The sequence below is a fragment of the Sturnira hondurensis genome, unplaced genomic scaffold, assembly GCF_014824575.4.
Source record: "Sturnira hondurensis isolate 20B ecotype Veracruz unplaced genomic scaffold, ASM1482457v3 Scaffold0012545, whole genome shotgun sequence".
Taxonomy (NCBI): domain Eukaryota; kingdom Metazoa; phylum Chordata; class Mammalia; order Chiroptera; family Phyllostomidae; genus Sturnira; species Sturnira hondurensis.
The window spans coordinates 1,263,052-1,288,570 of NW_028085176.1; the positions used below are offsets into that span (position 1 = coordinate 1,263,052).

The 25,519-nt window shown below is 37.2% G+C and overlaps 1 protein-coding gene and 1 pseudogene across 3 annotated transcripts in view; both read left to right on the forward strand.

The window, feature by feature from the left end:
* Positions 1 to 25,519, forward strand: part of DIAPH2 (diaphanous related formin 2) — a 902,023-nt gene that overhangs the window by 718,210 nt on the left and 158,294 nt on the right. The gene's annotated exons all lie outside the window — the stretch shown is intronic.
* Positions 2,410 to 23,704, forward strand: LOC118997208 (E3 ubiquitin-protein ligase FANCL-like; annotated as a pseudogene).

Below are 25,519 nucleotides of genomic sequence, written 5' to 3' on the forward strand. Positions count from 1 at the left end.
CTTTGTATGTTTTGGAGAGTAAACCCTTGTCTGAGGTATCATTTGCAAATATGTTTCCCATACAGTTGGTTGTCTTTTTATTTTAATGCTGTTTTCTTTAGCCATGCAGAAGCTTTTAATTTTGATGAGATCCCATTTGTTTATTCTTTTCTTTATGTCCCTTGCTGTAGGGGACATATCAGTAGAAATGTTGCTACATGAAATATCTGAGCTTTACCTGCCAATGTTCTCCTCTAGGACTTTAATGGTGTTACAGTTTATATTTAAGCCATTTATCCACATTGAATTTATTTTGGTGTATGGTGTAAGTTGGTGCTCGAGTTTCATTTTGAATAAATGACAATTGAACACAAGTGACGTGAAGTACAGAAAATTCGCCATACGCGGTGGAAGACAGAACAGGAGAAACCTGTCAAATGATACAATATAAGCAGCCAAGTCAAAGAAGACTATACAGAAAGAAGAGGAATACAAAGATTCTATTAAAATAAAAGATGTAAGAATAATGAAATAATAATAATACAAATATGTAGTAATTCCTAGTTTCTCTGCTAGAGCAAAGTGAACTTTGTCTCACTGTCTCAACTGTTGTGATGCCCCCTCCTTGAGTCCAACTCTGATCCTTTTACAGTTCCAAGTTTTTGGTCTTACTTGTGTGTATTTTAAGGAAAGGCAGGAGAAGGAAGAAGAGATAAGATTGGAAAGAAAGGAAGAAGGAATAAAACAAGAAAGAATAAAAGAAATAAAGAATGAAAGAAAGAGGAAAAAGATGTTGAAAGATAAAACAATAATAAAAATTGAAAAATAAAAGATTACTTTAAAAAAATACCTCTTGTTGGTTTCAAACTGGCCAAATCGTTTTTTCTCGTCTCGCTGGCTGCAGCAGACTGAGGGGCGATTGGTGTGCCCTTTCTCCCTTCCGGATGTGGACTCAGCCAGCCTTGTGAGCACTTTCCCAAGAGCTTGTCTGACACCTCTCCCCAGCACCGCACATGGGGGATCCAGGCCTTCCTTTGAGCCCTCTTTCCCTGGGGGTCATCGCCGTGGGCAGGGGTGTGGGCATACCTGCCCAGCCAGTCTGCCTGGGTCCCGTGGGTCTGGGCGTGAACCCTTCCCTGTGCTATGGGGGAATGTAGGGCCTTTAGCCTGTCTGTGTGGGGAGTAGGCCAAGAGGCTATTGCAGTAGACTTCCCCAAACAGTTTTCCTTTTTGAGAAATCCTCCTAGTCAAGCCTGTCCCTCAGTACAGCCCAATTCTCCACCAAACCAGTGATGGGTCAGTGTGCGTCACTGAGGGGCTCTCAACTCTCCCGAGCCAGAGACCACAAACTCTGTGGGTGAACAGGGCCCCTGTGTGCTTGCCTCTTTGTCCTTATTCCCCTCTCTGCAACTTTAAGCAACCAGGTCTCTCCTGGTGCTGCTCAAACCCTGCTTGGCTGAGAGGGAGGGAGCAGTTTACTGGCTCCCTCCGAAGGACTCTGTGGCAGGCCTGCAGCTCCCAAAGAGTCTGTGGTAGACCCAGCACACAGCACCAGGCACAGGCCTAGGCTACAGCCACCCCTGTCCCTGCACTGGTCCCTGGGAGTTTATTGCCCTGCAGCCGTCTCCTTACCATCTGGTTTTTCAGTGTCCGCTACAATTTTTGGCCTGTTATTTTTGTATGTGCTGGGGTACCGTTGGCTGTTTGTTCTGTTCCTCCGTAGATCAGCCAGGTTTTTCTGCCATGTGTTCAGGGAAGTGGAATATGCTCCCTCCTACTCCAGTGCCATCTTCCAGGTCTTGAACCTGCAACCTTTTGATATGCACAACAATGCTCCCACCCACTGAGCCACCTCACCAGGGCTTATCCTCTTTTTTGATGAGTGAGGTCTGCTGGGGGTCGGAGTTTGTTTTTGTTTTATTATTACTACATCAAAGCGGTCATTCATTCCAAGGGTTTTACTTCTTTCTCCCTTAGGATGGGTTCTTTCCCATGAGGTTCCCTCATCTTTAGTTTGTGCTAGAATATTAGATTGACCAACGAAATTTCATTTTGTCTATAGTATAGTCACTATATTTTTATGTGTAATTCAAATCAGTAAAAATTATGTAATGTAAGCAAATAAAAGCATATCATTCATCCAGATAATATTTATTGATCAAATAACAAGAGTCAGGCAATAGACCTTGGAGTGCAAAGAACTGAGAGTCTCATGAGGAAGCAGATCTATACACAGTAGAAATGCTATGATATAAGTCTGCACAAAGTACCAAAAGAGCAACTAACTGCCTAGAGAATTCAAGAAGGATTTCATGGTGAAAATGTCATCTGAGCTGTGATTTGAAGGATGGGTAGTAGTTTTTGTCAGGAGAGGAACAGGAGGAATAGGCATTTTAGGTAAAGTAAATGGGAGATACATACACTAGAGATATGGAAGGGTACAGTGGCAACAATGACAAATACATTGCAACAGAAAGGGCCAGCAGAGGTTTTTCAGTAGAGGATTACATAATTACACGCAAGCCAGAGGGGTTGAGGCTGGAGATAACAGATTTTCAGGACAGCTGCATAGATACAGTTATAGAAGTCTTGGAATCACCCAGGAAAACTATGTCCAATGAGAGGTAAAGAAGGCAAAGATTAGTGAGTTTGGGGATTACGACATTTAAAAGGCAAATGGAGGAATCAGCAAAGGACACTGAGAAAAAAATGTTTGGAAAGGAAGGAGAGGTAGCCAAAATGATACCTGGAAGACTCAGGGTAAGGAAAATTTTAAAATGGAGGAAGTCAATAGACTCACAGACTGCAGAAAATTAAGTAGAATGCCAACTGAAAATAGACAAATGGGCTTTTCACCTAGTCTGTAACAGTTGACCTTTCTCTGAGCAGTTTTAGTAAAATAGTGTGGACCGAGAGCTAGGTTCTTGTGGATTAAATAATGAATATCTTTTGTACCTTACATACTGGGGTTTTAAGGAAAGAAAGGGGGTTAGAGAATGAAAGATAAATTGCGTTTCTTCCAGAGATTCTAATAGGAAACTCTGTCTAGACACTTTCAAGCATCTTGAATGGAGTTGCCTATCGTATATTATTATACCTAGTTTTACTTCCAAGTGTGTGGCCTGTCCCCTCTTAACTCATTTATGTTTATTAAGTATACACTGTGCGGTATGGTTAAAATACTTTAGCACTCCTAGTGTTTTACAGTTGACAGCACTTTCTCATCTATCTTGTGATATGTGTTTCATAGCTGTCTGATGCTGAGCTCTAGTCTCCTAAGTTAATATAAAGGACATTCGTGGTTCGTACGGAGACGTGGGCAGGGGGTGGAAGAAAGACATTTTTGAGTTCACTTTGCAGAAGTAGGGGGAGAGTTGGGAGAGGACATAAAAGGAATGGGCCCATTTTCAGAAAACCATTGTCAGCCTTAGAATTAACTGGTTTGCAAGTGTTGAAAGTCAGGATTCGGTGGGTCATAGTATGTGTGTGATTCTTTTGAGAGGAAGGGAAGAGGTGATTAAGAAGAAGCAAATCAGAGCCCTGGCTGGCATAGCTCTGTGGATTGAGCACAGGCCTGCGAACCAGAGGATCGCGGTTCGATTCCCAGTCAGGGCACATGCCTGGGTTGCAGGCCAGTTCCCTGCAGGCCAACTCCCAGCAGGGGACGCACAAAAGGCAACCATACATTGATGTTTCTCTCCCTCTCTCCTTCCCCTCTAAAGATAAATAAATAAAATCTTTGAAAAAAAAAAAGAAGAAGCAAATCAGATTCTCCTTAGGCCAGCCATGTATTATTGTCAGTGGCATTAGCTTGGTTACCTCTGGGCAATTACTAGAGGGTGAATACTAGGAATCTTGGAGACTTGATCAGCATTCAGGTGACAGTGAGAAATACAACCGTGGGTAAGATGATCTGGGGAAAATGAGTAGAGCGGTGGGCAAATGAGAAAACAGACCTTTGTGGTTCTGTTAGTTGTACCTACACATTGGAATCACTTTGAAGTACTTTTAAGAAATATGTCCGGTTCCTCTTTGAATGAATCAAATACAAATCTGGGCAGTCAGAGCCTAGGCAGTCATATATTTTTAAAAAACTAATTGAAGCAGCCCTAGCCATGTGGCTCAGTTGGTGCAAGTGTTGTCTGTTCACCAAATGTTTGTCGGTTCAATTCTCCAGTCAGGGCACATATGGGAGGCAAACAATCAACATTTCTTTCTCACATCGATGTCTGTCTGTCTGTCTGTCTCTCTCTCTCTCTCTCTCTCTGTATCTAACTTCCCTCTCCATCTCTTTCTCTCCCTCGTTCTTCCCCCTTCTCTCTTAAGGCAATAAATATATCCTTGCGTGAGAATTAATAAAAAATATAACTAATGAACCAGGCACTTTAGTTTATTGTCTGTAAATGATACCACATGAAAACAAAGCTAGAATTTTTCCAAAGTGACTTAGGTGAATTTAATGTGTCACAAAAATTAAGAACCACCAGATTATGGGAATAGCTTTCAAGACAGAGGGCATGAAAGAAAGCATGAAGGGGCTGGTTATGGAGATGTGGGGAGTAAAAAGCTAGTATGCTATCACATAGGCCAAAGGAATAGAGCTTTTTAAAGAGAAAGTGCTTTCACCTCCTGGCTTACACACTTATCATAATGCTTTCCAGTTCCATCCCTGCTGCCGCAAAGGGTAGCAGCTCCTTCCTTCTTTCTGCTGTGTAGTATTCCATCATGTAAATGTTCCACAGTTTTTGAGCCATTCATTTACTGATACGCACTTAGATTGCTTCCACCACTTGGCTATTACAAATTGTGCTGCTATGAGCATTGGAGTGTGGGTGGGAGGTGGGGATGGGTGTAGGTGGGGGGGGCATTGCGGGGTGAACATGGAGACAACTATACTTGAACAACGATAAAAAATTAAATAAATAAAGAGAAAGTGGTAGACAGCAGCAGATGTAAGCAGGAGGACCAATAAAACAAGAATTGGGCCCTGGCTGGTGGAGCTCAGTGGATTGAGCACGGGCCTATGAAGCAAAGGCTTGCTGGTTCGATTCCCAGTCAGGGCACATGCCTGGGTTGCTGGCCAGGTCCCCAGTGGGGGACACGAGAGAGGCAACCACACATGGATACTTCTCTCCCACTCTTTCTCTTTCCCTTCTCTCTAAAAATAAATAAATAAAATATTTTTAAAAAAAGAATTGGAAGGAATCCATTGGATTTAAGTACTCAGAACTCAGTGATGACCTTAGCAAAAACAATTTTGGGAGAGTATTTGGAGGGGGATAGAGTGGGCTAGAAGATGGATTGCACGGAGTTCTCAAAGGCTATGAATTTTTAACTCTGCTTAATTTAGTGTCTTTTTTCTATCACTTCACTTCACTTAAATTTTATATTGAAGTGTGTACCTATGTTAGTTACATAATTTTTGTTTTCTTTTTATTTATGGAAATTAAATTTTACTTTTGGGACAGACATATACATGTGTTAATCAGATCCAGGTTTGCATTAGGGAAACCAGAAAGAGAAGATTGCTATGTAGTCTGTCCTTGATTATTTTTTGACAACTGGAGAACAAATTGCACACAGACCATTTATGCCCCATTTATATGCAAAATTGTCCTAAGCAAGCACTGATGATGTACTCTATAGAAATTTCAATCTCTTTTGCTTGTCTGTTCTCCCACACAATATAATCAGCCCTGCTGCACATTTCTTCATTGGTGATAGTTGTAGCCAGTAGGAGATAAGGTCATTTTCAGTTGATTTTTTAAGACTATGAATTTAAAAGGCTTTCTTCAGATATTGGAATATGGGCTATGAGGACAAGCAATTATTATGCAGCAATAAATTTATCTTGGTAGGTTTAATTCCATGTCAAACACTCACAGGAATGCTAATGTTAGTAGCTAAGCTCACAAACACCTGCTTATTTACCGACCTTCAGTTCAGGAATAAGTGGCTGGGACCCTATATGTCAGACACATGATACCACTCTAATATGAGCAGACATTGTGTGCATTTATAACTACCTTAACTGACAAGGTATTTATAATACTGTCGTAAGTACCTTACATTGTCTGGATAACTAATTGCTTTCAGAACTAAATGGAAATAATTGTTTGTCCTAATTGGTGCTCGTGATGTTGGGTTTATATTTCTCTTGTATGGACTAAGTAGCATAGTATTATTTTGCTAAAAAGGGATATGAGATTGTAACCTGCTTCCTCTTCAGCAAAGTTTCATCTGCTTCCCCAGTGGTCAGAGGCAGCTCGATGCACCTGGATATAAATGTACTGCTTGTCCAGCTCTCACTTTTGTGAAATCTTTGGATATACCTCTCCTGTGTGTTATAATCTGAACCTTGCTCCTGGTACTTCTCCTCGTGTCAATTAAATTGACAGGAATCAAAGATGATAGAAGGAAGGAAGGAAGAGGCATCTTTCTTAGTAGTGGGCATCTTCAGCTTTTCCACAGTTCCCTCTTGAGATTCAAGTTCTTATGTTATTCATTGGTATCTTTTGCTTTTGCAAAAACATGAGCCCATATACTTTGCACTTAATACCCAGGAAGCCTTTTCTGGTTATGCTCAGTGTCAATGCTCTTAAAGACAAAGATAATGCAAACTGCTAGAATACCATAAGCCTTATAAGTGTATTTTACTTTTAAAAGATTGTGATTTGTTTTTAGCACCTGGAATGTAACTCAGTATAATATATTGATAGTATATGCTCCTGATAAATGGAATGATTTACAATTATCCAAAAAAAATGAATCTACATGAAAGCCTTTTTAATGTATCATACCTAAAGCTGTCTCTCAAATTCAAAGTGTGAGAGATGAAGGAAGTAGAAATTTCATTCTACATCACTATAAATGGAATTCCATTAAAGCTGAGTTTATTCTATTGGCAAACCTGAATGTCCATCCAATGCATGTTACCATCGCATGGCCTTTCTACATAGTAATGTTTAGGCTTGACAAGTGAAGGAAAATGCTGAGTCTACATTAAAAAAACAATATAACTATATGCCATTACTCTTATTTTTATGTCCATTGTCCTTGCATTTGACTATCATCTCTTTATCATTCTCAACTCAAATCATAATTTCCTCTATTCCTATTCTTTAATGGGGAAAATGCCTAAATACTGCTGCAGAAAATACAGGAAAAAGAGAGTGGCAATAATTGCATTTTGTTGAATTTGTGCATATCTTCTCCTTGGTCTTTGCAAACATGCTATGGAAGACAAGGGAAGTAGCAGGAGTTAGTGAACCTTTTTAGAATAACATTAGGTTAATTAATCACTTTTCCAGCTTACTCACAGCTTTACTCAGGAGAACAGATATTTCTGAAGTTTAAGGGTTCTTATCTAGTTCAGTGGATTATTCTAAGGATTTGAACTGTTTGGTTGAGGGACTTCTAAAATCCAGGATGATATTTTCCCTTTCCACTCGGGAAGGTTTTAGCTTGAGATTTCTAGGTTTAATGGTCTGTTTGTCTTGCATAGCTGTACTGTATGGCAAGCAATACAGTTCTCCCTGGGCAATGAACAGAGATTTTTTTTATTTCATACATTATTCAAAACTCTGCAGTGGTTTCAGAAAGTCCATGTATATCCTAGACACAAAGAGATGAAAAAATACAAAAATAAGGATACGATTTCATATTATTGTTTTGAAAATTAATATTATTGTACATGGATTCATCTTTATTGTCCAGTTATAAATACCTGTTAGATTTTTTAATAACTTTAGAGGTATTAACCAAAAGTGTATATGTTTGTCTTATTTCCTAATAAATTGATAAATTATCTTCAAATATTTGGAGCTAACTTATGAAGGGAAGTTTTTATCAGGAGGGCTATGCAGTATGGCTTTGTATGAATATTCAGTGTTTATTTTAGTTATGATGTTTGTGACATTATCTCAGTTGTTTATGTTAGCACTACTTTAAGTGGCAGAGATAATAAGAGATTACTGTGCTTTGTATATATTTGTGGACTTCATTTTGTCATATCAACAAGTAATTGGAATCAAACACTGTTGAACTGAAATGAAAAAGGACTTTTAAAAAAAACTTTTCTAGTATGTAGTTGTTTTTTTATGGTTCAAATTTAAGTAAACTCTCATGTGTCCAAAGAGGAACTTAAAGCAAGTTCCATTAATAATCCTAAAAACCCACAACATGAAGGCACTAAGAGGATGGCCATCATTAGTGATTAGTATTGGTCCAAGGTAGAAAATAAATATAGCAATAAACTTCCAACATAATGAGTTTCTAGGAAATTAGTAGAGGGTGTTTTATTTATTTTTTTTAATTTTTAAAAATTATTTTATTTCTTTATTTTTAGAGAGAGGGGAAGAGAAGAAGAAAGAGAGGGAGAGAAACATCAGTGTGTGGTTGCCTCTCAGATGGCCCCCACTGGGGACCTGGCCTGCAACCCAGGCCTGTGCCCTGACTGGGAATTGAACTGTGACCCCTTGGTTCACAGCTGGTGCTCAATCCACTGAGCTACACCAGCCAGGGCTAGAGGATGTTTTAAATGTTGAATTCATGTTGTATCAACTTGGGAAGGATACATGGAAAGAAAAATATCACATCTGGCAATTTAAATACTTTTCTTCAGCTACCAGAAATAGTATCGATCAGTTTGCATGGCTCATTTGGAACTGAAATTTCCTGGCAGGGGAAGATGCAAAGCACTAAAAAAGGATTATGGTCAAATTGAATGCTATCCACACAGACTCTGTGCATTAAAAATTATCCTTATGTTTCCAATTTCTTAACTTTTTCTTACCACACTTTGTGGTCCTGGGGCCCTTTGTTCACCACTTTCCTCTCTTCCATTTTGCTGCTTCAGAAGAATCCTCTTTCATCTGTTTACCTTCTTCACAACACTGTTTCTCACCTCCATTGTCTCAATCTGGTATTCTGCACATTGGCTGTGCAAAAGAAGAAATAGGAAAATATAATTGTGTGAGCATTGTTTGAACTCTATTTTACTTCTCTTAAGTCTCAGTATTCTGTTTGAAGAAAACAAACAAAGACCAAGACTGACACTGTGGGGGAAACTGTGCGCATGTCCCCTGGTCCACCATAGATGAAAATAAAACTACCAAGACATGATCTGCTTGGGGAGGAGAGGTGGTCAGTCTCTCACGGGAGAAGGACCAAGAGCCCCTTCCTCAATGGCTTTTATTGGGTTATAATACACAGGGATACAGGTAAAGCTCATCAGTCAATGTCAGGTGGCAAGGATCAAACAGTAGATAACGTTTCAAAGAATCCTGAGGGCTTAGTCTGAGTCAGTGTCTGTCAGGTAATGGGGTTGCAAAAACTTTGGAAGACATACTCATTTCCTGCTCAGACCCTTATCATATGAATGAAAGCACTCTTAGCAAAGCAGGCTTCACAGGACTTTCAGGAATTCTTTCTTATGCCCGATCACCCTGGATCCCCCTCTGGCTGGCAGAGGACTGCACTACTACCCTCATCATAGGTTTTTAGGCATAAGTGGATTAGAGCCAGGAAGCACTTCTCCCAGATGGAAATGGGGACTCAGGCTATGTCAGAATAGCTGGGGAGCAAGGGTCCATCACCCCCTCTTTGCTGCAGCCCCCCCGAGTCCTTCCTTGAGGGCCTTCCAAGCGATCAGGTCTGGCTTAGGTTGCCCCTCCTCTAAGGGGTCTTACCCATCATTGACTAACCAACCAAGCACTGGGGGCCAGAGATGGATGAAGCAGAAGCAGCGGTCCTGCCAGGGAGATAAGCTTTGTCTCCTTAGTGGCTCACAGTCCAAAGTTCGCCCACTCAGCCTTATCCATGGGGGGGTGGTTACAAGTCCTGAAACCAGGCAGAGCTGTTCCCAACATGGCACTACTTATTGCTCCCAAAAAAACCTCTCTTACTTTGGGCAAAATAGTTCTCTTACTTTTGGGGTTCTGGTATTGGTAACAGGGAGAGGGGCAATGAAAGACATTTCAAAGGGACAGAGAAAAGTTCATCAATGGACTGTTGGCTCCTAGCCCTTTTGGAATTCTAATACCACTGCTGGAATTTCTAAGTGTTCCTACCAGTGAGTGAAGTCACAAGTAGATGATAAACATTTTGTATAGCTACACAAATAATTTCATCAACTCTTACAGAGAATTCTGATTTATATTTTGTTCTTAAAAACTATACACTCTTACAAAAATCTTTAAAGGGTAAAATACCTTTCCATTAAAATTCCTCAAACCACAATAGTTATGTACAGCCTGACAGGTGAGAATGTGTTTAATGAAAAGGAAAGACTTCTGGATTTAGTAAGTAGAGGAGTTTGGCAGGGTTTATCCTTTAAAAATTTTTATCTTTATGAATTTATTCAGATAAAATATTAGGTCTTACTGGAATAGATCATAATTAGGAGAGCTCTTTATTACCAAGGTATATAAAACACCTTTTTAAAAAATATACTTTTTAAACAATTTAATTCATATGTTAATTTTCCTCTAATATTTTTTAAAAACCTACACCTCTGTTCACTCGGTTATTGTTTATTTATTTTTAAAACTCCTTTTTAAAAATTTTATTTATTTTCTGTTCGTTTCCTCCTAAAATATATTTTTTTTGTTTTTTCATTGGTTTCAGATGCACAGCTTAGTGGTTAGATAGTCATATGATTTACATAGTGTTCCCCTTGATATTCCCAGTGCCACAGCTTGCAGACTAATTCCAATAAAAATGAGACTGCAGTGTGTGCACTTACCTATTTACTTAAACTAAAGGATGGCCCTTGGGAAATTGCATCTCTTATCAGAAGTGATTTTTTAAATATATCATCTTTGTTATATTTTTTCATTGCCATTTAGTCCCCTTATACCCCCTCCCTCAAACAACCACCACCCTGTTAAATCAAATGCAAAAAGGTTTTTTTATTATTCAGTATGCATCACTTTTTAAAGTACTATTTATCTTCTGTTCTTGACCATCAAATAGGTTTTGTTCTCTTAGTTGATTTGGCTATGAAAGTTAAATGTGGCTTTTTTTGCAAATGGAAAAGAAGCTTAATTTTGAATTATGGCTTCTTTTCTGGGCTCTATGTGGTACATGTCTTGGCATAATTGAAGGTAAAAAGGGTAGTGATTGGGTTGAATTCATCACAGAATTTGGCTTCCTAATTGTGTGTCCAAATCTGCTTTTCTACCAATTAACAATGACCTTTTATTCTAGCCTTAAGGTATGAGATTATTAGAGGCTAGTGTTTCTGAAATATATTCTTTCTAATTATTAGTTTAAGCAACTTTGCTTAAAGTGCTGACTCTTCTTTCGCAGTTGGTTTTTTTGTTCTGTTTTGTTTTTCAGTGTGCTGCTTCTTTCCACTAAGCTGCTAAATCTTTCACAGAGGAATTAAATGTAATGTTTTCAGAACCATGAATAGCTTGTGCCCTTTTCTGCGTGTCCTACTTCAGAAATATCACAGCTGCAGTAGTATTACGTGCTCTTGTTCCTTCCTGTTTCTGCCGGGAAGCTCCTGCTTTAAGGTAGACCCAAGCTCTTTTATTCTTGGGATTTTCATCTTCTCAACGAAGTGAATGCTTCAGTGTTGTTTTTCAAAGCACATTGTTTCTTTGTCATCTTCTTTCACATAGGTTGATTATGCAATTTGTAGGAATAATAGAGACTTGGCAAGGGACTATAGATGAATATTTATTTACAAATCAATCTTTCCCTTTAGAAAAACAACCCAAAGCAAGGGATCTCCGAATAGAGTCACAGTGTGGTACCTGTATGTGTGATACAGGCAGGGAACATCTCCACAGGCCATAAAACATCAAAAGTGCAGCTAAAATGAAAACAAGTCACTGGTACATTTTTTATGGTGCTCTGGTCATTGGACTACATTGTTGCCAAATGAAAAGGTCTTTGACTTGCATTTGGGCCCAGAGGAGAAGATTTTGCTGAGGTTTGGCTTGATAAAACCCCCTCCCTTTAAAACATTTCTTTTATGTTATTCTTCCATTTTCTTTCTCCATCCACTTGCCATTTTATTTGTTTTAACTTAAGTATCACACTGTTTATTGAATGGCTACTCCTTTTTAAGTTCATTAAGCAGTGCTCTGAGATTTATTGAAAAAAAAACAACTTTCTAAAATAAAAAGGTTATTGAACTAATTATTTAAATCCTATTCAGATAATAGAAGGCAAACTTCTCTTTGACTTTGACATCTAATTTGAATTCTTCGTGCATGCTCTCTGAAAGCTGCTACCACTTGTTAAATTTAAATAGGAAAGAAAAAAACAGAGATAGTAGAATATTACTTCTTTTCTACTAATGTTAAATTAATTTTAGATTGCACAGAACCACATCTTCATTATTAAAGTGAGAAATTCAGTATGTTCGCCAAAGTGCTCTCCTCTTCTGACTCTCTTAGTGATGTTAAACCTGCCTCAGAAGAACAGGGATATTACTGTTTTGTTATGGTATAAGTGTTCTTTCTAAACCAACAATGTTAAAAATTCTTTCTTCTTATGTTTATGATTTTCCTTAAGCTAATTATAGCAGAATCCACATAAGTAATTTATGTTACTGACTACCTGCCACTTAAACTGGGAGGAAAAATATAGTTTTAAAATAAAAAGAAATAAGCCTGATTTGAAAAGACTGTATATCACTAATAATTTTCATGTATTCCCAAATAAGCTCATTTTGAAACATATAAATACATTAAGATGAAAGTGAACCTTATTTACATGCTAGCACTGGTTATGATTCGTGGTTAGCACTGGTGCAAGCTGATATTTTAAAAACTGCATAGATTTTTTTACTGCTTTTGTACACATTGGTTTCAGCTGTACAAAAGATAAAATAATCAAAGGACTGATGACTTAATATACTGGCTATTCTGCTCTAAATATCTTTTATGCTTTCACATTAAATGTCTGTCTTGCCTTGGTATCTACTTTTCATAAATGCACTACCTTTTCCTTATACTCTTTAACTGGGATTATTAGTCATTTGACAGTACTGAGTGCTATTGACAGTATCTTTAATTTGCTTAATTTCCTGCTATTTTCTATGTTAATTTTTTTACTTTTGGATTTTTAAATGCCAGATTTGTGCTTAAAATAGAAAAGCCCTCCACCAATAAGATTCAGTCGTATCACCTAAGTACTGCAGAATTGTCCCAGATGCATACAATAGGAAGAGATAAAGAAGGATCACAGATAATAAATTTGCACTGATTTCTCCACAGAGTTATTACTGCAAGCTTTAAGTCTTAGCTTTTTTTATAAACATAAATATGGGTTATGTAAGGAAAGCCTATAACTATTTATAATAGCATTCAAATCTGGTTTTACTAATTGCTTTAGGCCAAACCACTTCATAAACAGACCCAAGGCAATTTGAAAACAGGTGTTGGTTTCATGATCTGTTTTTACTGCATATGCCTTTTATTCTATGATTTTTGTAATCAAAGCAATAAAAGTAAATAATATTTCCTGGCTAACTAGCAAGTAAAAAACTCTGTACAGTATAAATGTATTTTATCTTGTGAAACAACTGATGATCATTCAAAAGGAAGACTGTTGAGGAGTGGTGGGAAAAGGTAGTATTTTCAATTGGTTGCCAACCTTTTAACAAAACAAATCCTATTATAATCCTAGAGAATTTCATCTGACTAAATCCCCAAGGAAATGACAAGCCAGGAGTGAGAGCTATAGTGAAAGGAACAAAGGGTGGGTGGACCAGTATTTGAATGAGTCCCCTGTGGTGCTCTATAGAGGGACCCATTATGCCATGGGGTTAGCACCTCTCACCATTGCTTGTAAAAATGCTCGGCATTGTAGGATGCTGTATGTCTTACATTCTACTTACTAAAATTGCTTATCCCATTTCAGTTGGCTATGGTATTTATTATGTTCTCTGCTCAGCATTGTGTTAGCCTGGTTAAACCTACAAAGTAGCTGCCTTTTTTTTAAAAATGGATCAAGTGATTGTTATGTATTGTGTGAATATCAGTTCAAGTTCCTTGAGTACTGCAGCAGCTAGATGAAGCAGTAAATAAAGATTAGGCTTTAAAAAAGATTTGTATGCTGTTCTTCAAATTCTGCATTGCCTAGAAATAAATAGTGGCTGTAGGACCCTTTTATTTCAATAAAACGTAGATACATACATCCATTGGTGAGCACCCATAAATCTGAGCTTTAATGTTAATGGAAATTGCACATAGGTATCAAGAGGTAAAAATCCTCAAAGATGTTATAAAATCATGTTATATTGCTGTTTTTACAGTGTTTCAAAGCAAAGGGACATCCTCATGTACCTTGAATATATATACAGTTTTTAACGAACAACACTCTTGAACTAGCCTGGTTAGTTTCTTTTAAAGTGTATGGAATGGGAGATTTTAAAATCATAAAAGCCTCCTTGAAAATATAACTATGCAGTAAAATGAACTATGCTGTATACCTGTATAACATATGTAGCTCCTTTGGTGTCTGATGATAACTAGATGTCATTCTAGCATTTTTGTCCACTCTCACCTTGGGTTTTTGTTTTTTTTTACAACTGACACTTTGTCATTCTGTAACCCTCACTTCCCCACAACTTCTCCTCTGATCCCTTCAACTGCATTATTTCTTTCTTCTCTTTCCATCTGGGAACGCTTGTGTCCCACAGTTTACTGAAGTGCTATAATTAGAGCCTATATCTTTTGTTAATGTATCTCCATGCTATACTTTTCTGTGATGGCACACGATATTAATGTGATCAGTGCCATTCATTATGATGTACTGCCCATTTTGAGTGACAGCCTTAAGTCACAGGATAAGCTCCCTCCAGAGTGGCCCACCATTTGTTTTTCTCTGAAGGAAGTAGAGGAATTTTATAATGAACAAAAAAAGTGAAAACGTCTCAGAAAATCTACCATTGCTAGTATACCACCCCCTCAAAATAACCAGAGTTCTGTTGGCCAGGGAGAGACAGGTGGAGATGCAGAGAGCCTTTTAAAGGACCCAAGCACAGATTTTCTGTTGCAGCCACTTACACTGGGTGCCAGCAAAGGGAAGCCTGAGTGGACTAGAGAAGCTTAAGGAGAGTCTGGGGTTGGTGGCTCTGGGGAGAGAACTGAGAGAGCAGCCACCAGGATCCCTGTGCTGACTCATTCCCCATATAGCAGGAGTCATCTTTCTCAGTCAGAACACTCCTCTGAATGGCATCAGCCTAAGGGGGAAGCAATAGCCCTGCCCACAGGAATTATTCCACTCCACCCTGTGGTGCTTAAGCCTGACTGCTGATTACTGATTGATTAGATTAACAACTGGTCAGATGGATGGTTGATTAGTTTAATATCTAAAGTGGAAAGTACAGAGAAGCAGCCAAAATGAGAAGACAAAGAAATAGGCCCCAAATGAAAGAACAAGAGAATTCTCCAGAAGAACTCATTCTCCAGATAAAAGCGAAGGAAACAATTCATCAGATAGAGAGTTCAGAGTAATGATTATAGGATACTCAACAGCACCAAAAAAGACATAGAAACCATAAAAAAGGATAAGTCAGAAATAAAAGTGCAATGTCTGAGATAAATAATATACTGGAAGGAATAAACAGGTTAGATGAAGCAGAGGATCAAATCAGTGTTTTGGAAGACAAAGTAGAAAAAAATAATCAGGCAGAGCAGCAAAAACAAAAAAAAATTTAAATGAGAATTTCAGAAACATCTTAAACAACATGAAGCATAACAATCTCTACATCATGGCAATACCAGGAGAAGAAAGTAAGCAAGGTATCGAGAACCTATTTGAAGAAAGAATGACTAAAAACTTCCCTAATCTGGTAAAGGAAAAAGACAAGTTCAGGAAGCTCAGAGAATCCCAAACAAGTTGGACCAAAAGAGGCCTAAACCAAGGCACACCATAACTAAAATGACAAGGCCTAAAGATAAGGAGAGAATCTTAAAATCCACCAATGAAAATCAAGTAGCTACGTACAAGAGAGCAACAATTAGATTGTTCTCTGATCACTAGTCAGAAACATTTCAGTCCAGAGGGAGTGGTGTGAGATATTCAAGGTGATGAAAGGCAAGGACCTACAACCAAGGTTGCTTTACCCAGCAAACCTATCATTTAAAATTGAAAGAGAAATAAGGAGCCTCTGAGACAAAAAAAAAAAAGAAAAAAAAGCTAAAGGGGTTTGTTAACACTATACTACTACCGCAACAAATGTTAAAGGGTTTGCTGGAAGGAGAAGGAGAATGAAGAAGAAAGAGGAAGAAGATGAAGGAGAACAAGGAGGAGAAGAAGGGAAAGGGGTAGGAGAGAAGGTGATGGGGAGAGACAGAGAAAGGAAAGAAACCAGTGGAAAACAGTCCAGCAATAAAATGGCACTACATGCATATCTATTAATAATAACCTTACATGGAAATGGCTTAAATGCTCCAGCCAAAAGACAGAGGGTAGCTGAATGGATAAGAAAACATGACCCATGTATATGCTGCCTCCAGGAGACCCATCTCAAATTAAAAGATACACACAGTCTAAAAGTTAGGGGTTGAAAAAAGATATTTTGTTCAAATGGAAAAGAAAAGCTGGGGTAGCAGTACATATATCAGACAAGATAGACTTTAATATGAAGGCTGTACCAGGAGACAAAGATGGACACAAAGATAAAGGGAACAATCCAAAAAGATGATATAATCCTAGTAAACATTTATACACCAACACTAGGAACACCTAAACATGTAAAGCAAATCTTGGTGGACATAAAGGGAGAGATTGACAGAAACACAGTTATAGTTGGGGACTTTTACACCCCATTGACTTCATTACATAGATCTTCCAGGCAGAAAATCAACAATAAGGCAGTGGCCTTAAACAACACACTAGATCAAATGAATTTAATTGGTATCTTCAGAGCATTTCACCCCAAAGCAGCAGAATATACATACTTTTTAAGCGCACATGGAAGATTTTCTCGGATAGAACACATGCTAGGATACAAAACAAGTCTCAGTAAATTTAAGAAGATTGAAATGGTATCAGGCATCTTCTCTGACCACAGTGCTATGATTAGAAATCAATCACAAGAATATCACTGAATAACATGAAGACATGGAAGCTAAATAACATGTTATTAAACAATGAATGGGTCAACAGTGATATCAAGGAAGAAATGAAAAGATGCCTTGAAATAAATAAAAATGAGGACCAAACAATCCAAAATCTGTGGGACACTGGGAAAGCAAACTTAAAAGGGAAATTCATGGAGTACAGGCCTATCTCAAAAAAACAAGAAAACCTCAAATAAACAATGAAACCCCTCACCCGAGGAACTTGAAGGAGAACAACAAATAAAGCCCGGTGTGAGAAGAGGGAATGGAATAATTAAGATCAGAAAAGAAATAAATGAAATAGAGTCTTAAAAATGTTACAAAAGATCAATGAATCCACAAGTTGGTTCTTTGAAAACCTAAACAAGATTGACAAATATTTAACCAGACTCATTAAGGAAAAAAAAAGAGAGAGGACCCAAATAAATAAAATCAGAAATGAAAAGAGGGAAATAATAACTGACACCAGAGAAATACGAAGGGATTGTACGAAAATATTATGAGCAATTATATGTCAACAAACTAGGCAACCTGGATGGAATGGATAAATTCCTAGAAAAATACAATCTTCCAAAAGTAAATCAGGAAGAATCAGACAATCTGAAGAGACAGATTATATCTAATGGTACTGAAGCAGTACTTGAAATACTCCCAACAAACAAAAGCTCTGAACCAGATGGCTTCATAGGTGAAATTTACCAAATAATCCAAGAAGAACTAATGCCTCTCCTTCTCAAGCTATTTAATAAAATTCAAGAGGAGGGAAAACTCCCAATGTCATTTTTTGAGGCAAGCATTATCCTAATTCCAAAACAAGATAAAGACACTACAAAGAGAGAAAATTATGTCAGTGTCACTGATGAACATAGATGCTAAAATCCTCAACAAAATATTAGCAAAGTGAATACAATGCATCAAATACATCATAAGGCACGATAAAGTGGGATTTATTCGAGGAATGCAAGGATAGTACAACATTCACAAATTAATATATGTGATTCACCGCATAACAAAAGGAAGGATAAAAACCACATGATTATATCAATAGATGCATAAAACGCATTTGGTAAAATCAGTACCTATTTTAAAACCTCTCAGCAAAGTGGAAATAGAGGGAACATATGTAAACATAATATAGGTCATATATGACAAACCCACCACCAGCATCATATTCAATGGACAAAAAATGCAAGTGCCCCTATTAAGGTTGGGAACAATACACAGATGTCCACTTTCACCTCTCCTATTCAACATAGTGCTGGAAGTCCTAGCCACAGCAATCAGACAAGAAGAAATAAAAGGCATCCAAATTAGAAAGAAAGAAGTAAAACTGTCTTTATTTGTAGATGATATGGTACTGTACATAGAGAATCCCAAATATTTCATCATGAAACTACTAGAAGTGAAATGAATTCAGCAAAGCAGCAGGATACAAAATTAATATCCAGAAATCAGTTGCATTTTTATATGCTAATAATGAACTAACAGAACGGGAAATTAAGAAAACAAGCCCATGTACAATTGCTTCAAAAAGAAAAAAATACCTAGGAATAAACCTAACCAAGGACCTATATTCAGAAAAGACCTGTACTTGGAAAATTGTAAAACACTGAAGAAAGAAACTGAAGAAGATATAAATAATTGGAAGCACACACTGTGATCATGGGCAGGAAGAATTAGTATCATTAAAATGTCCATGCTACCCAAAGCAATCTATAGATTGAACATAATTCCTACCAAGATTCCACTAACATATTTCACAGAACAAATATTTTAAAAGTTTGTATAGAACCGCAAAAGGTCCTGCATACCAAAAGTGATCCTGAGAAAGAAGAACAACGTTAGAAATATCATACTACCTAATATCAAACTATACTACAAGGCCGTGGTAATCAAAACAGTCTGGTACTGGCATAAAAACAGACAAATAGATCAGTGGAACAGAATAGAGAGCTGAGAAATAAACCCACACCTTTATAGTCTATTAATATTCAATAGAGGAAGCAAACACATACCATGGGCTTAAGATATTTTATTCAACAAATGATGTTGGGAAAATTGGCCAGATACATGCAGAAAAATGAAACTAGACTACCTTCTTACACAACAGACAAGAATAAATTCAAAATGTACCAAAGATTAAAATGCTAGACCCTAAACCATAAAAATCATAGAAGGAAACATAAGCAGCAAAACCTCAGACATTATTCATAGAAATTTTTTCATCGGGTATATCTCCCCAGGCAAGGGAAACACAAGAATAAACAAACAAATGATACTTCATCAAACTAAAACATTTTTGCATGGCAAAGGAAATCATGAACAAAATAAAAAGACAACCCACAAACATATTCAATGATACATCTGATAAGGGGTTAATATCCAAAATTTATCAAGCACTCACAAAACTCAATACCAAAAAACAAACAACCCAAATAAAAAATGAGCAAAGGAGCTGAATAGACACTTCTCCAGAGAGGATATGCGGATGGCTAATAGACATATGAAAAGATGCTCAGCATCGCTAATCATCAGAGAAATGCTAATTAAAAGTGCAATGAGATATCACCTCACACCTGTCACATTGGCTGTCATCAATCAGTCAACAAACTACAAGTGCTGGCCAGGATGTGGAGAAAAGGGAACCCATTTGCGCTGCTGGTAGGAATGCAGACTGGTGTAGCCACTGTGGAAAAGCAGTATAGAAATAGCACAAAAAATTCAAAGTGGATCTGCCTTTTGACCCAGCAATCTCACTCCTGGAAATACATCCAGAGGAACCCAAAACACTAATTCAAAACAACATAAGCTCCCCTATGTTTGTTGTAGCCTTATTTACAATTGCCAAGATAGGGAAGCAGCCCAAGAGTCCATCAGTAGATGAGTGGCTAAAACAATTATGTGACATTTGCACAATAGAATACTACTCGGCTTAAAAAAATTACCCTTTGCAACAGTATGGATGGACATGGAGAGCATTATTTTAAGTGAAATAAGCCAGACAGAGAATGACAAATATCATGTGATTTCACTCATAGATAGAATCTAATAAACCAACTGAACTAACAAGCAAAATAGAGACGTATTCATAGATGGAGAGCAGATGACAGCTGGGGGAGGGCCATTAGGGGGTTGGAGGGATTGAGCATAAAGGAAAAAGGACTCAGGTATTTGGACAACAGCCTGGTGATTGCTGTGGCGAGAGGTATATAAGGGGGATATATGGTAATAGAAAATACAGTAAATATTATATATTAAAAAACAAAGTTTTGAAACTTGGAGAATCTTCATCATGATAGCATATTTTCCATACTTCAGTAAGTTAATCCAAATGTTAATCACAAATGAGGAAACCTTTTTTATTTCCCACAGTGGTTGTGAACACTAAATGAGATGGCAAAATGTGAAAATGTAGTGAAATTTTAAAAGTTTATTTATTTGAAACTTGAACACAGTTGAAAGTGTTTAAAGATTATTATCATTACTATATTAAACCAGTGCCATTTATTTCTATGGCTTCCCATTACTTCTAGGAAAATCCAAAATTTTTACAGTATTTGAAAGGCTCTATCTGATCCAATTTGTACCTATATTACCTGTCTCATTTTGAATAATTCAAGGCTATGAGGAATTGTGACTCTCAGCTGCAGGCCTGTCATTATATAAAAAAGAGAAACATTTTTGGGGTGCATAAATATTCCAGTATTCATTCCCAAAGCTGGGGATGCTTAGTAAAATGTGATGGTTCAGAAGATGTGATGACACATAAGTTTTATTATGATTGTGAGGTCATTACTAGGAAAATAGGTAAAATGCTATTGGTTTCATGTATATCTTTAATATCTATAATTGATTGAGATAATGAACAATTAAAATGTAAGCCAGAATTTATGAGATATTTAAATAAATGAAGTAAATATATTCTATTGAACTTTGAGTTGCATTGCTTCTGAGACTCAGACTTATAAAGTAGGTAATATTTTCTAAATGGAACAATTGGAATAAATCTTATTTTAAAGTATCCATCTCTTCATACTCCAGGTTCTAAATAATTATAATGAAATCTAACCCTCCTGTTACAAGTTAAAAAGCAATGGAAGTATTGCCTTTACTATGGCCTTTATATTTCAATGTTAGAATTACTTTTTTTGTATTTACATCTATAATATTGAAAATGATTTATTTTCTTAGCTAAGCTATTCTAGTGAACTAAAATTTTGGAAAGAAAAATTATTTTGGTCAAGGACAAGCAACACCAGGAGTTAAAATAGTAATTTTTCCTGGTTTTTTTTTTAGTTTTTTTAATTTTAATTGTTGTTCAACTACAGTTTTCTGCCTTTTCCCCCATCCCAGCCTACCTCTCCAGCCATCCCCACCTCCCTCCCATTTCCTCCCCCCTTGTTATTGTCCATGTGTCCTTTATACTTGTTCCTGAAGACCCTTCACCCTTTTCCCCTGAAGACAAATACCATATGATCTCACCTTTAACAGCAACCTGATTATTTTTTAATGTAGGAAAAATTTAAATATATGGCACCAATATTTTGCTCTGAAAGATTGAAGTTTCAAACATGTTAGTTATAAGTGAACTGCAAAAGTAATAGCTCTTTCTTAAGAAACCAGTATGGTCAAATATACACATAAGAAATGCAACTTGTTCATGCTTATAATAGTATCTCCATAAAAATTTTTATGTTGTTATTCTGATTTGTTCCACTACTGGAGACAAATGTATATTTAAGTCTCATGATCAGAGGAGCCATAGCCATCATAGCTCTGTCAGAAACAGAAACATAATATTAACATTTTAATTTTTCATAAAAAATTAAAAGGCTTTCATGAAACCTATGAACAGAAGCTGTCAGTGTCTAGGGGCTGTCTTCAAATAAAAAATTAATCATGCTGTAATACTAGGTTTTCCTGCTAAGTCCATCCAGAATCTGGCCATGCTGAGAAAGGATTGTGGGTGGATTCATATTCTCAAATGCTCTAGGTTCTTATTCTCTTATTATATTTGATTGTGATCATAAAGAATATGACTGTGAAAAGGAATGATGCCACATGAAGATGGACACCACTTAAAGAATTACAAATTGGTCAGTGTCTCCTTGCTGGTGTTTTAGAATTGTCTGACTAAAATGATATGGTTTAGTTCCATTTTTAAAAGATAAAACAAAAAACACATTGGAAATTGACTTCAGCAGTATTCTGAGTCATTCATATGAAAAGTAATGGTGGCCCGGCTGATTCATAAGCCCTCCAAGACTCCAGAGATGGAGAGGCATCGAGGAGACAGAAGCAAATCTGTTGTACCAGTGTCCATTGCTTCTGCCCCAGAACTGAGTGAATGGCGTGTATGAAGGTTTCGTTACTGCTCAGAGACTTACCTATTAAAATACTGTCGCCTGAAGATTTGTAACTGGAGAATGCAAGAGTACTACGTAGTTGGCGGCAGAGGATAATACTTAATGGATACTATCAAACAGTACCACAGCAAATAAAGCACTCTGCTGACCTAATGAGCTTTATGTTGGAGTTGAAGATAGCTTTGAAAGTTACTTTGAAGAATATACAAGAGATACATGCACTAATTCCTCCTCCCCAGTTCTACTCAGACTTTAATGAAGAGATAGGAATTCTGGGTTGGGATGAACTTGTATATGCAGTTTCTTGGTTCAGTACCATCAAGTTAAAAGTTGAAGATGCTTCTGGTAGAGAGCATCTAATCGCTCTCAAGTTGAAGGCAAAGTACCCTGCAGAATCAGCAGATTGTTTTTTTTTGGATTTTCCTGTTTCATTTTCTCTTTCCTGGACACCACAGAGCTCTATAATAAGCACTTATAGTCAGTATTTAGCAGTATTGGAACCACTAAAGCCATTCTGGGATGTCATGAATGAAATTGAAGAGAAGACTTGGAAACTTGAGCCAGAAACACCTACATGGAGTGCAACATCACACAGAATTGCAGTAGGGAACAATGCTTCAATAAACATAGAGGTAGACCCCAGTAACCCACTATGCTTCCTTGGAGCTGACCATGTGATGAAACCCCTGGGAATTAAGCTGAGCAGAAACATACATTTATGGGATCCAGAAAATTCTCTATTACAACAATTGAAGGATGTTTAAGAAACTGATTTACCAGCTTGTGCTATCATGGAAAAGTCTGATTTTTCTATAGATTGTTGAATTTGTTATGCCTGTCACCTTGATGGTGTCATTCCTGATCAAGTGTGTTATAATTCCCAGTATGGACAGACTTCCCACCAAATTAGGGTTATATGAGTTGTCGAGAGGAGTACAGTCTAGTAAACAGAGTTTTAACATCTTATTTGCTGAATGTCCATATTATAGTGAGCCATTTACCTTGAAAATGTCTGGGGGGAACCCCCAAAATAAGAATGTAACACTTCTGTAAAGAACTAACACTTTAAAAATTATCAAAAGGATTTTGTTTGATGTCTTCAGAGGAAATATGAAGCAACACATACTAATATTGAAAGAAGAAGAATGGTGAAGCCATAATAATGTACATCTGACTTTGTTTCTTCACTGAGGGTAAACTGGGAAATTGCAAGCTAGAATCCTGTAGAACTTTTTTAAGTCAGTGACATCCAAACCAGTTATAGAAGTGTGTGTATGTACAAAGATGGACAATTTGACTTGTTAAATATATCTTGATTTGTAAAATACAGCTGAGGTTCATAAAATGAGCTTGGGAATGACGAAAAGAAAGAAAGAGTATGGAATTTCTTCAGAAAACTAAAAATGGATCTGCCTTTTGACCCGGCAATTCCACCGCTGGGATTATATCATAAGAACCCTGAAACACCAATTCGAAAGGACCTGTGCACCCCAATGTTCATAGCAGCACAATTTACAATAGCCAAGTGTTGGAAGCAACCTAGGTGCCCATCAGTAAATGAACGGATCCAAAAACTATGGTACATTTACACAATGGAATTCTATGTAGCAGAAAGAAAGAAGGATCTCCTACCCTGTGGGACAGCATGGATGGAACTGGAAAGCATTATGCTGAGTGAAATAAGCCAGGTGGTGAAAGGCAAATGCCATATGATCTCCCCTTTAATAGGAACCTAAACAACAAAACAGACAAACAAGCAAAATATAGCCAAAGACACTTAAATAGAGAACAGGCTGACAGTGACCAGAGGGGAGAAGGGAGGGAATTTTAAGGGAAAAGGGGAAGGGTTTACAGGAACAAGTATAAAGGACACCTGGACAAAAACTAGGAGGGGTGGAAATGGGAAGAAGGTGGGGAGGGCTGGAGGGGTAGGCTGGGATGGGAGTAAAAGAAAATTGTACTTGGACAACAATTAAAATTAAATTAGAAAAAGAAAAAAACCTATGAGCTAAGTAAAAAAAAAAAGAATGAAAGAGAGAGGAAAGAAAGAAAAAGGAAGGAAGGAAGGAAGGAAGGAAGGAAGGAAGGAAGGAAGGAAAAAAATGGCTAAGATTGTTTATGTCCCTGGAACACAGTATGTCCTCCTTAGTAAAGATTTATTGAATGAATGAATAAATTAATTATTTAAATGAATATGTGCTCTATTTTAATTATCTATTATATTTCACTTTGGCCTTTTTCCAACCTTGACCAAATAATTTCAAATATGTTATTATCATATTTTCCCTATTAAAATGTTTTACAATATAAGAGATAATGTTTGCTCTTTGTAGAAAATTTGGAAACACCTAATATGCAAAGACAAAGAAAATTTTCAACTATGGTCTCAATATCTAGAAGCAATTACCATTAACATTTTCGTATATTTCCTTCTATCGTGTATTTCTATGCATACTTTCCATTATTCATGTTATACTTTATACACGGTTGTGTCTGTTTCTTTTTCATTTTACTTTGTAAGCATTTTCATGTATTAACAAATCTCTTTATTGTTCACCTTTCTAATGGTCGCATATTATATTATCTGGATATATGATTATTCATTTCATCAATCCCTGAATTGGATATTGATCTTGTTTCTATTTCTTACTGCTATAAATAATGCAGTAGTAGACATTTTTATACATACAGTGCATATATTTATAAATCAGCACTTTATCCCAGAAGGAATTCAGAAAGTAAATGTAAGGGAGTGATGTCAGCAATATTGTCATCTAGGAGGTCCCCTGCTGTATTTCTTCCTCAGTAGCAATAATTTGGCATCTAACTACACACAAAATGTCCTTGTGTGATGCCTTGTGTGGCATCTAGGTATGAGATGGTGAAACAGTAGTCAACTCCAAGACCAAAGAAAGCTGTTTTGAGAAGGCAGGTTTCCACCTAAGTGGCTGACTCACTGTGACTGTGGTCTGAGCTATAAACCCAGAAATAACTCTGGACCCCAGGGAATTCAGCTACAACCCCATATGGCCTGGGTCTGATATCAGTGCTTTGTGCCAAGGAACATGGGAGGAATCACACCTACAC